The sequence below is a fragment of the Sorex araneus genome, chromosome 5 (assembly GCF_027595985.1).
Source record: "Sorex araneus isolate mSorAra2 chromosome 5, mSorAra2.pri, whole genome shotgun sequence".
NCBI lineage: Eukaryota > Metazoa > Chordata > Mammalia > Eulipotyphla > Soricidae > Sorex > Sorex araneus.
Window position 1 is genome coordinate 209544754 of NC_073306.1, and position 13579 is coordinate 209558332.

Here is a 13579-nt window from a genome sequence, read left to right on the forward strand (position 1 = left end):
TTTTTTTTTTTTTGCTTTTTGGGTCACACCCGGCGATGCACAGGGGTTACTCCTGACTCTGCACTCAGGAATTACTCCTGGGGGTGTTTGGGGGACCATATGGGATGCTGGGAATCGAACCCGGGTCGGCCGCGTGCAAGGCTATGGCTCCGGCCCCTACTCCTTCCTGTTCCTGGTCTGTCTTTTCCCACCAGAAGGTAAGAACAAGGGTCTGGCTCACCCACTCCACGGTGCCTGTAACATGGCAGGGTCTCAGCGGGCACCCGAGGGGGCGGGAGCCACCACACGGCCGTGCTTGCAGGCATGTCTCGTCTTTGCTGTCATTGATGGAGCATCAGCCTTGATTACTTGCAGACAGGTCCGATATCTACCCTAACGGACCCAGTGTCAGCCTTGACTTCCTGCACTTCCCGACACGGCCTCCAGGGGGAGCCCTCCCCTTTAGTCTCCCTCTAAAGGGTTCTCACCCGTTTATTCCAGAAACATCTGTGAAGCCACAAGTACATGCCAAGAACTGAGTGCTCGAGTACAGCGCTGACCAACACCCTATCCTTGAGAAGTGATATACAGAGGATGAGTATGTAGAAATGGAGCACAAGCTTCATGTGCATACGTGTACACCACACACACAGACACACACACACACACACACACACACACGTGTAAGATACGTTCAGCCAGTGGCAGGTCCCTTTCAGCACCTCGGGGTCTCCTGAGACACCGTCTGAGCTTGAAATTGGAAATAAGGAGGCAGAGAGGCAGGTGAGCGGGCCAGGCGCTTGCCTCCGTGCAGCTGACCTGGATCTGTTTCCGGGCACCCCATAAGGGTCCCCTGGGCCCCGGCAGGTGTGGCCCCACTCCCTTTCCCCCGCCCCATGGGAAATATGGACCAGAATCTGGCTCAAAAACGTGCACGGCGGGGCTGGAGCAATAGAACATCGAGTAGGGCGTTTGCCTTGCATGCGGCCGACCCGGGTTCTAATCCCAGCACCCCATATGGTCCCCTGAGCACCGCCAGGGGTAATTCCTGAGTGCAGAGCCAGGAGTAACCCCTGTGCATAGCCAGGTGTGACCCAAAAAGCAAAAAAAAAAAAAAAAAAAAACGTGCACGGCTCAGGGTTCGGCCCCCCGGAACACATGAGCCCCGCCTCGTGCGTAAGTGCTATATACTCAGTTCTCCTACTCAAAACTAGGTAAGAAAAACAGTTACGCGGTGCCCTTTGGGCGAGGGGGCTCCACCCGGGGCGGGGGGCAGGGGGTTACCGTGGGGAATGATTCAGGACCTAAAAGCTGCCACCCCAGTCCTGTTCAGGGACAGTTCTGTGGCGTTCCCTCGGCGGGTGACTCCGCCGGTCACCAGTGCCGACCCCCCGAACTCTGGGGGCTCCCGAGAGACCCCTCACGCCGCCCGCCCCGCCGCAGACGCCCGTCAGCTCTCTGTCTCGGTTGCTCTCTGTGTCTTAAGTTTGTGGGGCCCCACCCTGCGGTGCTGGGGGCTTACTCCCGGCTCTGCCCTCAGGAATCACTCCCGGCGGCTGGCTCCAGACCCAGCCCGGGCCCACTTCCTGCCTCCGCATCTTCACTGTCTTCATGGGAGGGAGTGACACACGCCACTGGGCCGTCCCTGGCGAGGCGTCATACGTGACGCTGCATGTTGGTGCTAGTCGCCAGGAAATGATGGGGGGGGCTCCTGAGTTCACGGCCACTGTGAATGTGGGGGGTGTGGAGGGTGGGCTCGGCCGCCTGCTCTGGGTCCCCTGGGCGCACACACCCCAGGGTGAGGGGGGGCTACGCCCTGCGAGGGCTCCGTGTGCTTTAGGACTTGGCCTACCATTCCCGTCCTCCTCCTCCAGGCAGCGCACCAGGCGCCCCGGGCTGATAAGGCGGGAGAAGCTCTCTCCCGAAGGCTTCTTCCTGCGGGTGAAGGTCTTACTGGACAAAGGTCCCGGAACTCAGAGAGGCAGAATCGCTCCGGGCACACCAGGCTTCAGAGGGTGCCGGGAAGGGTGCCGGGAAAGCGGACAGACCCCTCTAGGGCTGTGGCCAGAGGCCATGCAAACCCCGGCACAGGGAGGGAGGGAGGGAGGAGGACGGGAGGGGAGGCAGCAGAGAGCCCCGGGGGCTGGAGGCAGGTGGGAGGCCCAGGTTCAGCCCCCCCCCCCCACTCCACGTGGCCCCAGCTGTGGAGCTCTACCGAGACTGAGCCCTGCATCTGCCCCCGAGAACCTCTCTATGTGGTCCCAAACCAAAAAAGGAAAGCAGGGGTGGGAGCGGTAGCACAGCGGCGAGTAAGGCGTTTGCCTTGCACACGGCCGACGCGGGTTCGATCCTTGGCATCCCACATGGTCGGCATCCCTCGAGCACTGCCAGGAGTGATTCCTGAGTGCAGAGCCAGGAGTGACCCCTGAGCATCGCTGGGTGTGACCCAAAAAGAAAAAGGTAAATAAATAAGCAAATAATAGTGCGTTCTTTGAGGACAGAGACATTTTAGCACAGCAGGTAGGGAACTTGCCTCGCACGCGGCCGACCCGGGTTCGATTCCCAGCATCCCATGGGGCCCCCTGAGCACCACCAGGAGTAATTCCTGAGTGCAGAGCCAGGAGGAACCCCTGTGCATCGCCAGGTGTGACCCAAAAAGCAAAAAAAAAAAAAAAAAAAGGAAAGGAAGCAACGCCCGTATGGAACAGGATGGTCCTGAGAGGCCGGGCCGGTGCAGGGTGTGGGGGGAGCTCGGCTGAGCGGCCTACGGGCCTGGCTGCATGCCCACCCCCCAGCTCGCCCCGTGCTTCTCCCGAGCCTCAGTTTCTCCAGTGCAGGTTGGAGTGCTGACCCTCCCGCGCGTTTGCGAGGTGCTGTGGGAGCTACGGTCCCACACGGCCGGGTCTCGGGGAGGCCGCGTGGCTCGAGGCTCAGCCTCGGGTTCTGCTTCTACTCCTGACAGAGCGGTCGATGCCGTTCCCCTTCCGCTCGGGAAAGGGGCCCCGGGGGGTCTCGCAGCGGCTTCAGAGAAGTCCCTCACCTCTCCCGGGGGCACAGGCTGCCGGGACAGAGCACAGGAACGAAGGGTCCGGCAGGCCCCTCCGGAGAAGCCCCGCCAGAGAAGCCCCCGCTCTAGTTGGGAGGAAGGAACCGCCAACGGGCTCCCAGGCTGCAGCTCCCTGTCTCGGGCTCTGGGCCGCTGCCCCGGGGAAAGCGTCATTAGAATGTGGCACGGCTCAGGCTGCTGGCCCAGGACACTGCTCTTGCCTCAGAACCAACTGCTATTCAGATTCTGTGGTTTGGTTGTGGGCGCTGGGCAGCGTCCAGCAGGGCCGGGGCCCGGGCAGCTGGGCTGTGGGGTGAGGGCCGGGCCTCCCGCCCCCGCCCCCGCCGCCTCAAGCAGGGGGCACGGCAGCTCCTGCTGACTTCTCTAGCCTTGTCACACACCGGTGCTTAAATTGCATTTTTATCTGTTCACTTATTTTTTTCTTCCTGGGTCACACCCGGCGATGCTCAGGGGTCACTCCTGGCTCTGCACTCAGGGATCACTCCTGACAGTGCTCAGGGGACCCTATGGGATGCTGGGAATCGAACCCGGTCAACCACGTGCCAGGCAAACGCCCTCCCTGCTGTGCTGTCACTCCAGCCCCTGTATATTTATTTGTTTATTTCTGTTTTGGGGGGGGGCCACAGCCGGCGACGCTCAGGGGTCACTCCTGGCTCTGCGCTCAGGAATCCCTCCTGGAGGTGCTCGGGGGACCCTATGGGATGCCGGGGATCGAACCCAGTCCGGCTGCGTGCACGGCAGACGCCCTCCCCGCTGTGCCACTGCCCCCGGCGCATGCTGCTGACCTCCGTGCCGTCGCCCTGGGCTGCAGAGGGATGCCGCCCGGAGCCTGCCGTGGCTGAGTGGCCGCCTGGCCCCTGGACGGCGGGCTGCAGGGGTGGGGCAGGCAGGCAGGGAGAAGGCGGCTGGTTTCGGGAGTCGCACTGGGCCACAGGGAGCCTCTCTGTGCCTCTGACGCCGACTCCACTGCCGAAACCGGGACTCGTCTCCACGGGCTGAGTGAAAGGACTCAGTTCCCAGCACTCGGTGTCTCTGCCCTTATCTCAGACACGGTCCCTCCACACTTCTGTATCTTGCTCACTCGAGTCTAGGAAAACTCACAAGTGTGTGTGTGTGTGTGTGTGTGTGTGTGTGTGTGTGTGTGTGTGTGTCCTAGTCCTTTAGGGCGGGAGGGACGGGAGGAGGGCGGGCGCTTTCCTTAGACCTGGTCGACCCAGCTCCAAGCCCCAGCACTGCCTCTGCTCCCCAGCCCTGAGCGCCCCCCGGTGTAACCCCGACTTCTAGCTGGGGTTTCTTGGCGGGGCAGGGGCAGGCGGGGGCAGGGTGCCACCCCGGGGCGCTCTCCCTGGCCCCACCCCAGTTTCCTCATTTTCTGCTACTGTGACTTCCCCGTCAACCGAAGGGCACACGGGTGTCCCTCGGGCCGCGTTCCTTCCTCTGGACTTTTGCCTGGGGCGGGGGGGGGGTGCCTTTCCCAGCAGAGAGACGGGGCGGCAGGTAGAGAGGGTGCTTGCCTGGGCCCCGCTGACGCCAGTGTGATCCCTGGCACCCGACTCGGTCTCCCGAGAGCGCGCAAAGCCAGGACTAAGCCCCGAGCACCTCCCAGGGTCGTTCCCAAACAGGACAGGACAGAGCGTGACTTTCAAAGGAAAGCGTCTGTCGTCCAGGACGGGAGGACCCTCCCGCCTCTCGGAGAAGCCGCCGGCCTCCCGGCCAGATCCCCTCCCGAGAGGGCCGCCTTCACACGACTCCCGCCCTCGGCCCTCGCACCCTGACATCCACACAGCACGAGGACGCCACCGGCAGTTTTTTTTTTTCTTTTCCTAGTATGAAAAAACTTCCAGCGGCAGCAGCCGGCACGTCGGGTGGCCCAGGCGCTGGCAGGGGACAAGTGCCGAGTCCCCGAGGGGCCCGAGACCCCTGAGTCTGTGCGAACACGCAGGGACAGCTCGGAACTGGTGCTCACGCGAGTGGGTTCGGCTGGGCAAAACCCCCGCCCCCCGCAGGCGGGGATGGACCCTCGTCCTGGCCCCGGCAGCCTGGTCTGCTCTGCTGCCCGGCCCGGCCTGGGCACCACCCCGCGACGTCAGGCCCCGCGCTGACCCGGGCGCGGGCGGGAAAGGCAGACGCCCAGACGCGGCAGGATTGCAAAGGAAGAGTCCCCTGGGCCGCCCTCACGCACAGCCCCAGTGACACGGAGAGGCCCCGAGGGACGGCGCGGGGAGCAGGGCCAGCCCGGGAAGGCCCCAGAGCCCCACCAGTGCTCCCTGAGCACCACAGGGTGCCCCCCACACCCACAATGCGCGCGGGAGGGAATCCACGGACACACGCGAACGATGGGCGAAAGCACGTACCGCCGGAGGAACCCGGATCCTCTCCTCCGCGTGGACGACCGCAGCGATGGCGTGAGGCGCGGGCAGGCTGGGAGGACCGAGGGCCCCGCGGGTGCTTGTCCCTCCGCGCAGAGTCCCAGGAGAGCAGGCGCTGCGCTTCCTGCCCTCGTCCCGACAGAGGGGAGTGGGCGGCGGTTCCCGGCCTCAGGCGTCCGCTCCTGCTTCCAGCAGGGCCTGGCTCTGCCAAGGAACTGGGCTCGGGATCGAGTCGGGGGAGAAGAACTGGTCTCGGGGCCCTGGCTGCCTTCCCCCGCGCATCACGGCGCCCGCCCGCGTGCGGCTGGGCCCCCGGGGGGCCGGACCAGGGCTGCTAGCGGCCCGAGGCCCCGGGGTGGTGTGTGCGTGTTTGTGGCTCTCCTGGCAAGGGGGAGAGGGGAGACTGACGCGGCAGGGGTGTGTTTATCTCTGCGAGAGGGTCCCGGGGCAGCATCTCCCGTGCGAGCGGCGGGTCGTAGGGAGGAACCAGATCGATCCTGGCAAACAGCTCTCGCTCTGTGTAAACTTCCTGCCTGGACGCTGACGCAGACGCCAGCGGCCCTGCCTTCCAGAAACAGTCGGGCAGGGCCGCCGGCGTGGAGAGCACCTCCGGGAAAGCGAGCAACGTCGGGGTTAGCTCACAGGGCAAAGGCCCTGCGGGGCTGAGAGGGGGTGGCAGCTGCTTTTGGAGCTGCTCTCCCACTGCAGGGGTGAGAGGGGAGGGGAGCTGCGTTTGAAGTGCTCTCCCACTGCAGGGGTGAGAGGGGACGGGAGCTGCATTTGAGGTGCTCTCCTACTGCAGGGGTGAGAGGGGAGGGGAGCTGCGTTTGAGGTGCTCTCCCACTGCAGGGGTGAGAGGGGGCGGCAGCTGCTTTTGGAGCTGCTCTCCCACTGCAGGGGTGAGAGGGGAGGGGAGCTGTGTTTGAGGTGCTCTCCTACTGCAGGGGTGAGAGGGGAGGGGAGCTGTGTTTGGAGGTGCTCACCTACTGCAGGGGTGAGAGGGGAGGGGAGCTGCGTTTGAGGTGCTCTCCTACTGCAGGGGTGAGAGGGCAGGGGAGCTGCATTTGAGGTGCTCTCCTACTGCAGGGGTGAGAGGGCAGGGGAGCTGTGTTTGAGGTGCTCTCCTACTGCAGGGGTGAGAGGGGAGGGGAGCTGTGTTTGAGGTGCTCTCCCACTGCAGGGGTGAGAGGGGACAGGAGCTGCATTTGAGGTGCTCTCCTACTGCAGGGGTGAGAGGAGAGGGGAGCTGTGTTTGAGGTGCTCTCCTACTGTAGGGGTGAGAGGGGAGGGGAGCTCTGATTGAAGTGTTCTACTGCAGGGCTGAGAGGGGAGGGGAGCTGTGTTTGGAGGTGCTCTCCCACTGCAGGGGTGAGAGGGGAGGGGAGCTGTGTTTGAGGTGCTCTCCTACTGCAGGGGTGGGAGGGGACGGGAGCTGTGTTTGAGGTGCTCTCCTACTGCAGGGGTGGGAGGGGAGGGGAGGGGATCTCTGACTGGAGGTGCTCTCCTGGGGTTTCTTCTCCAGGCCAGGAGGGAGGATCAGAGGGGGGTGTCCGGGCCACACTCGGCCCTGCTGGGGGTCAGCGGAGTGGCTGTGTGCAAGGGTTCAGCCCTGAGCCCTGAGCCAGCCTCGCAGCCTGACCCTGCAGTACCCTCGGGCAGTGCAGACGGACGAGCTACCAGAGCCTTTGGGGACGGCAGGAAGGGGCCTGGCCAGGCCGTCACCTCCCGCTTGGGCCCTGCACACCCGCACGGTCTCTCTGCTCAGGCCTTCTCTTCCCTGGCAGACGGCAGAGCCGCTACATCCCCAGCGCTGTGGGAGGTGGGCCACGGAGACGCCCGCTCGCTGTCCCGGGCACTCGCCCCTCCTGGGCGTCCCCATAGCCAGTAACGTGCCGGGTAGGTTCTTGAGGGAATGACACACATGTTCAAACTTGCCTGTGCATGGCCGTGTCGGCCACCCCTGAGGGTGCCCTGAGCACTGCCAGGACCTGAGCACAGACTAGGGAGGCCCCCGAGAACGGCCCGGTGGGGCCCCAAGACATCCCCTCCAAAGGGAAAGACGGGGGCAATTCCATCTATTATCATTTCAAACGTTGCTCAGTTTTTTTCTTTGTTTATTTTTGGAAGTGATAGCACAGCGGTAGGGCGTTTGCCTTGCACGGGCCGACCCGGGTTCTATTCCTCTGCCCCCCTCATAGATCCCGGCGAGCTACCGAGAGTATCCCGCAAGCACGGCAGAGGCTGGCAAACTACCCGTGGCGTATTCGATATGCCAAAAAGTCTCACAATGGAGACGTTACTGGTGCCCGCTTGAGCTAATCGATGAACAACAGGACAACAGTGCTACAGTGCCATCTTTTTTTTTTTTTCCTGCTTTTTGGGTCACACCCAGTGATGCACAGTGGTTACTCCTGGCTCTGCACTCAGGAATTACTCCTGGCGGTCCTCGGGGACCACACGGGATGCTGGGAATCGAACCTGGGTTGGCCGCGTGCAAGGCAAATGCCCTCCCCATTGAGTCATCTTTCTAGCACCTCTGGTCTTTTTGAAAATGTATCCTGGGCCGGAGAGAGCACAGTGGGCAGAGCACCTGCCTTGCACGTGGCCGACCAGGGTTCAATCCCCGGCATCACACACGGACTCCTGGGAGCAGAGCCTTGAGTGGTCCTTGAGCCACTGACGTGAACAGAAATAAACAAACGAAACAACAGCAGAGAACAGGATCCTACCTGTTTGACGGCTATGGCGTGGGGCCAGAGAGACAGGGCACCGGCAGGGTGCTGGCCCTGTGTGGGGTGACCAGGGCGGTCTCCGGCACCCCAGACGGTCCCCAGGGGCCTGCCAGGACTGACTCCTGAGTCCTGAGCACAGCTGGGGACCAAAAAAAAAAAAAAACCAAAAAACAATTATTTTTTGTTTTCGGCTCAAAAACCAAACCAAACAAAAAAAACTTTAAAACAGAATAAATTGATAAGGCTAGTGATGCCCTGCTGGCGGGAGGAGAGAAATCAACCTCGACGGCCCCCCACGGGGCCGCAGGGAGGACCCCAGTATAGGATTACATAGCTTCAGGTAGTTTAGGTTTATTGGGTTACTCCCGTCACAGTGCTCCCATTCCTCTGTGTTTATTTGAAAGACCCCAGCACATCTCTATCTCTATCACAAGCACAAGGAAAGACGGGTCATGGATATGACACTGCTGTGACCCACTGGCAACCGCCCGTCACTGCCCGGGGGGCCTGTCCCAGTGTCCTGGGGCAGGGGGAGCATGACCCCAGCAAAGCACCCGTGCGGCGTGTCTCGGTGGCCTGCAGGGGGGCCAAGCCTGCGGGGTCCCACACCAGGACTGTGGCCAGGGCCAGGGTCTGCCCCGGCACCACCGAGAGCCACACCGCCACCCCAGGGCCCGGACGGCCCGGCCCCGAGCCCGGAGCAAACCCAGGGAGTGAGTGGCTTTCTCAGCAACGCCACGACTGCCCTGCCCTCCGTGCCCGCGGTGCTGCAGCGACCACTGCCCTCTCGAGCGGGGTCTGCACACCCGGGGGCTGGCACTGGTGTGGCTACGAGGCTGGCACGTGGCGTCATCAGATGCACACGCAACACGCAACGCTCACAGTGACCTCCCCATACACCACTCCCCCCTCCACCTGCTCACTCCCGTTCACACAGATTTTTTTTTTCTTTTTGGGTCACACCTGGCGATGCACAGGGGTCACTCCTGGCTCTGCACTCAGGAATCACCCCTGGCGGTGCTCAGGGGACCCTATGGGATGCTGGGATTTGAACCCGGGTCGGCCCCGTGCAAGGCAGACGCCCTCCCCGCTGTGCTATCGCTCCAGCCCAACACACAGATCATTTTTCTGTCAGAAGGTAACACACAAGGGGCTGGAGCGATAGCACAGCGGGGAGGGCGTTTGCCTTGCAGGCGGCCGACCCGGGTTCGATTCCCAGCATCCCATATGGTCCCCTGAGCACCGCCAGGGGTAATTCCTGAGTGCAGAGCCAGGAGTGACCCCTGTGCATCGCCAGGTGTGACCCAAAAAGAAAAAAAAAATAAAGAAGAAGGTAACTCACAAGCTTTTACTTTCCCAAGCCCTCCCTGTTTGGGGCAGGGCGACAGCCGCGTGAGGACACAGACGGACACTGTCCACTGGGAGACCCCGTCCCCAGGACTGGCCCGGGGGGCCGGCCGGCTGCGTGGTGGAGCGCGCCCTTGGAGTCACAGCCTTCACAAGAGTAGGTGCCTGTGTTGGGGTGTCGACAAGGGAGAGCTGGGGGAAACGCCCGCGCGGGCCCAGGCGTGATGCCACGGGAAGCGCCTGCATCAGCCCCGGCCCGGTTCCCGGCTCCGCCACGGAGATAAACGACGAAACACAAATGTGGGTGGGCGGCAGTCCCGGGCCGTGTGTGTGCCGCCTCTGCTCGCTGCAGAGCACCGCACCGAGGGGAGGAGACTGACGTCAAGGGACCCTCCGCTGACCTCGGTCCTCACAACGCCCGGAGCTAACCCGCGAGTCCCGCTGGCCAGACTCTCGGGAAGGAGCCGTTCCTGGAACCGGCGCGAAGTTCCCGCCGCTCCTCTGCAGAGCGCCAGGCGCCTCTTCCGTGTGAGGCAGGCTTGGGTCAGAGGGAAGAACCGGACTGAACAGCAAGGTCAGGGACGAGGAAGCAGCACAGCCCGGAGGGCACCTGTCTTGCGTGTCGCTGACCCGGGTACCTCACGCAGTGGTGAGCCCGGGGCCCGCACGTCAGCAGTAACCCCCGGGCTGGGGAGACGGTGTAGAGGGGAGGGCGCGCCTCGACAAGTGGCCAGCTGACCTGGGTTCGATCCTCCTGTGCCCTATGCCCCCGAGCCTGCCAGGAGTGATTCTTGAGTGCAGAGCCAGGTGCAATCTCTGAGCACTGCCAGGTGTGGCCCAATAATCAAAAACAAACAAAAAGCAAGTTTATTACCTCCTGGAAACTCTAGTTTTTAAAAAGGAGGGTAGGCAGGGAGGGAGAATTTTTTTTTTTTTTTTTTTTTTGCTTTTTGGGTCACACCCGGCGATGCACAGGGGTTACTCCTGGCTCTGCACTCAGGAATTACTCCTGGTCGTGCTCAGGGGACCATATGGGATGCTGGGAATTGAACCCGGGTCGGCCGCATGCAAGGCAAATGCCCTACCCATTTGCTATCGCTCCAGCCCCCAAGAACTGGTATTTTTTAAAAATGTACAAGCCATTAAATACTATTGTCTTTATGGTTCTGTGTTTCTAGTATCTATCAGACCTCCTATTTATCTACGGCTCATCCATGTGTATGTGTGTGTGTGTGTGTGTGTGTGTGTTTGCGTGTGTGTGTGTGTGTGTGTGTGTGTGTGTTGTGCTGGGGTCCAATCCAGGGCCCTAAAAGCAAAGCACTCAACTGCTACCCGGTCAGAGTCTGGCGTGCCAGTTTCAGCGGTCGGGTAGACAGTGCAAAGGGCTGGTCACGTGTTCTTTATTTTACTTTTCTTCTTTTCCTTCTGGTTTTTGGGTCACACCTGGCGGTGCTCAAGGCTTCCTCCTGGCCCTGCACCCAGGGATTAGATTTGGCTCCAGGACCATAGGTGCTGCTGGGGATCGAACCCCGGTCAGCCACATGCACGGCTCCTGCCCCTGGGTCACCTGTGTAACACCCCAGAGGCCTGTGTCCCGTTCCGGATGACTGGACCATGAGTGGCCCCCAGCCCTAAGCCAGGCCCGCCCCGAGCCCCGCCAGGTGTGGCCCCCCAAAGCCTGAACAAATAGGATCATTCCTGCTTCAAAAAGTAGTGCCGCGGGGCTGGGGCACAGCAGGGAGGGCGTCTGCCGTGCACGCGGCTGACCCGGGTTCGATTCCCAGCATCCCATAGGGGCCCCTGAGCACCGCCAGGGGTGATTCCTGAGTGCAGAGCCAGGAGTGACCCCTGTGCATCGCCAGGTGTGACCCAAAAAGAAAACAAAAACAAAAGTAGTGTAGCCCCGGGCTGGCCTTGGAATCCCATCCAACAGCCCGAGCCCCGCTTGGCTGAGAGTTCAGCCAAGAGTTCAACTCGAGTTCAGCCCCTGGCACAGCACGTGCCTCCACGGGGCACGGGACTGGCCCCTATTCTAACATATGAATACATACATGTATGCGTGTGCATCTATACACGCGTCTGCAGCAGTGAGAACCCTCACAGGCAGCGGGGAGAGGGAACAATCCCAAATCCACAAGCACCAATGGGGGCGCCTGCAGGCCCCGAGCCGCCACATCCGCCAGCCCCAGGGTCTGCCCTCTAGGGCGGGAAGCGCCTCAGCTGCGGCCTTTGAGAGCTTGGCAGGGCATCTCTTTCTTCTTTCTTTCTTTCTTTCTTTCTTTCTTTCTTTCTTTCTTTCTTTCTTTCTTTCTTTCTTTCTTTCTTTCTTTCTTTCTTTCTTTCTTTCTTTCTTTCTTTCTTTCCTTTCTTTCTCTTTCTTTTCTTTCCTTCTTTCTTTCCTTCCTTCTTCCTCCCTTCCATCCTTTCTTTCTTTTCCTTCCTTCCTTCCTCTTTCTTTCTTTCTCTTTCTTTTCTTTCCTTCTTTCTTTCCTTCCTTCTTCCTTCCTCCCTTCCATCCTTTCTTTCTTTTCCTTCCTTCCTTCCTCTTTCTTTCTTTCTTTCTTTCTTTCTTTCTTTCTTTCTTTCTTTCTTTCTTTCTTTCTTTCTTTCTTTCTTTCTCTCTTTCTCTTCCTTCCTTCCTTTCTTTCTTTCTCTCTTTCTTTCTTCCTTTCTTTCCTTCCTTCTTTCTTTCTTTCTTTCCTTTCTTTCTCTTTCTTTTCTTTCCTTCTTTCTTTCCTTCCTTCTTCCTTCCTCCCTTCCATCCTTTCTTTCTTTTCCTTCCTTCCTTCCTCTTTCTTTCTTTCTTTCTTTCTTTCTTTCTTTCTTTCTTTCTTTCTTTCTTTCTTTCTTTCTTTCCTTTCTTTCTTTTTCTTTTCTTTCCTTCTTTCTTTCCTTCCTTCTTCCTTCCTCCCTTCCATCCTTTCTTTCTCTCTCTTTCTCTCTTTCTTTCTTTCTTTCTTTCTTTCTTTCTTTCTTTCTTTCTTTCTTTCTTTCTTTCTTTCTTTCTTTCTTTCTTTCTTTCTTTCTTTCCTTCTCTCTCTCTTTCTCTTCCTTCTTTCCTTCCTTCCTTCCTTCCTTCCTTCCTTCCTTCCTTCCTTCCTTCCTTCCTTTCTTTCTTTTCTTTCCTTCTTTCTTTCCTCCCTTCTCCCTGCTTTCTTTTTTTTCTTTTTGGGTCACACCCGGCGATGCACAGGGGTTACTCCTGGCTCTGCACTCAGGAATTACTCCTGGCGGTGCTCAGGGGACCATATGGGATGCTGGGAATCAAACCCGGGTTGGCCGCATGCAAGGCAAACTCCCTACCCATTGTGTTATCACTCCAGCCCCAGGGCCACTGTTTCTTGTTGCGCTGGTGCCAACACAACTGTAGCAAGTGGGGTTCCCTGTCCACTTTCTTTGACCTTCCTCGGGAATCAGTTCTGTCTTCCCCTCTCGGACCCTTTCTAAGTGAGCGTCGTGAGGGTCAGTCTTTTTTTTTTTTTTCTTTTTGGGTCACACCTGGCGATGCACAGGGCTCACTCCTGGCTTTGCACTCAGGAATTTCCCCTGGCGGTGCTCAGGGGACCATATGGGATGCTGGGAATCGAACCCGGGTTGGCTGCATGCCAGGCAAATGCCCTCCCCGCTGTGCTATCACTCCAGCCCCAGGGCATTTCTTTCTTTTCTTTTTTAATGTTAAGAGCTGGTTTGTCTTTTCACTTTCCTCTGATGAGGTCTGTGCCTTCCTTTTTATTTTTTAATTTTTATTGAATCACTGTGAGACAGGCCCTTACAGAGCTGTGCATGGTTGGGTTTCAGTCACACAGTGTTCCCACACCCCTCCCTCCACCAGCACATTGCCCACCACCAGCGTCCCCAGGGTCTCTCCCGTCACCATTGTAGGATATCGTTGGTTTGTCCAGCTTAGGTATATCGGGTCACACCCATCAAATTGTTCCCGAGTCACTCCCATTCCTTTGTCTATCTGTAACCACTTCTCTATGCTCTCTTCCCCAACCAGTTAGTCAGCTTTCCCCCCTAATCAGACTCTGTTAATTTGTAAGGTCTGACCTTTCTAGGACACGAACTTGTATTGTAAGTTAATA

The 13579-nt window shown here is 59.5% G+C and overlaps 1 protein-coding gene across 2 annotated transcripts in view; it reads right to left on the reverse strand.

Annotated features, from left to right (window-relative positions):
* Positions 1-13579, reverse strand: part of ABCG2 (ATP binding cassette subfamily G member 2 (Junior blood group)) — a 124387-nt gene that overhangs the window by 100899 nt on the left and 9909 nt on the right. The window contains exon 1 of one of the 2 annotated variants that reach the window (XM_055140296.1): positions 5401-5534. The exons of the other annotated variant lie outside the window; for it this stretch is intronic. The gene's annotated coding sequence lies outside the window, so the exon portion shown is untranslated. Of the gene's footprint in view, positions 1-5400; positions 5535-13579 lie in introns of those variants that run through there. 2 annotated transcript variants of the gene reach the window in all.